The 1,332-nt window shown below is 37.5% G+C and overlaps 1 protein-coding gene across 1 annotated transcript in view; it reads left to right on the forward strand.

Annotated features, from left to right (window-relative positions):
* Nucleotides 1–1,332, forward strand: part of LOC106879733 (monocarboxylate transporter 12) — a 185,242-nt gene that overhangs the window by 121,057 nt on the left and 62,853 nt on the right. The window lies entirely within an intron of this gene.

Consider the following 1,332-nt stretch of genomic DNA (forward strand, 5'->3'; position numbering starts at 1 on the left):
CTCTCTCTCTCTCTCTCTCTCTCTCTCTCTATCTATCTATCTATCTAACAGTTTATCTACCTACCAATCTATATATTTCTCTCTCTCCATATATGTATGCGTATGCGTATGTGTGATGCGTTTATGTTATTTAGGTATGTGTGTATGTGGGTTCGCGACTGTATCTTTGTTTATATGTGTATGTAATTTGTACGCGTAACCGTTAGCTGTCACTTTTTCACAGTCGTCTCCTTGACTGACTGCCTGCATGACAGTGTGATTGTCTGTCTGTCAGTTGCTCGTCACACGTCTGGCTCCTTGCACTCTTAAGTGAAACATAGGGAAAACATTAATGACGTCTGTGTGAGTGTAAACTGTGTGTGTGTCAGTGCCAGTGCGTGTGTGTGCGTGTGTGTGTGTGTGTGTGTAAGTTGTGTGTGTTGCGTGTGTATTTGTTTAAGTACATGTGTGTGAGTGTAAAATGTATGATATATGTGTGTTTATATACGTTATATATATATGCACACACACATACACACACACATACACGCACACAAATATATATATATATATATATATATATATATACAAACAGACATAGATATATGTGTGTGTGCGTGTATATAAACGCGCACAGACATGTCTGTACGGATGGATAGATGTAGGTATGCATATTTGTCTCTCACGGTCTGTATCTCTTTCATACAAAAAGAGAGAGTGAGTGAGAGGGTGAGTAAGAGAGTTATGCGAGGATTGTGTCCATGTGTGAGTCTGTATAAAAGTTGTATGCAGCTAAATTATATATATATATATATATGCAGGCAGAGATAAACTCACATGCACACCATAGAGATATACTAAGAAAGTGTAAAGCATGTGGCTACACATATTTTCTTTTTCCTCTCCATGGACACAGTCGATATAATACTTTAGATTTATCACAACAGAAAATATACTCGACTTCTACTCACAGAGCTAATATCAACTAATGCAATTTATAGTGTATGGATATCAACTAATGCAATTTATAGTGTATGGAAATGAGGTCAGAGTAAAAATTGGCATGACTAATTTGCATACCTTGTATGTTAATTAATTAATTGATTAATTAATTAAACAATTGATTAATTAAATAATAGGGCACTACAGGCGCAGGAGTGGCTGTGTGATAAGTAGCTTGCTTACCGACCACATGGTTCCGGGTTCAGGCCCACTGCGTGGCACTTTGGGCAAGTGTCTTCTACTATAGCCTCGGGCCGACCAAAGCCTTGTGAGCGAATTTGGTACACGGAAACTGAAAGAAGCCCGTCGTATATATGTATATATATATATATATATATATATGTGTGTGTG

This window comes from Octopus bimaculoides, chromosome 4 (genome assembly GCF_001194135.2).
Source record: "Octopus bimaculoides isolate UCB-OBI-ISO-001 chromosome 4, ASM119413v2, whole genome shotgun sequence".
Classification (NCBI taxonomy): Eukaryota; Metazoa; Mollusca; class Cephalopoda; order Octopoda; family Octopodidae; genus Octopus; species Octopus bimaculoides.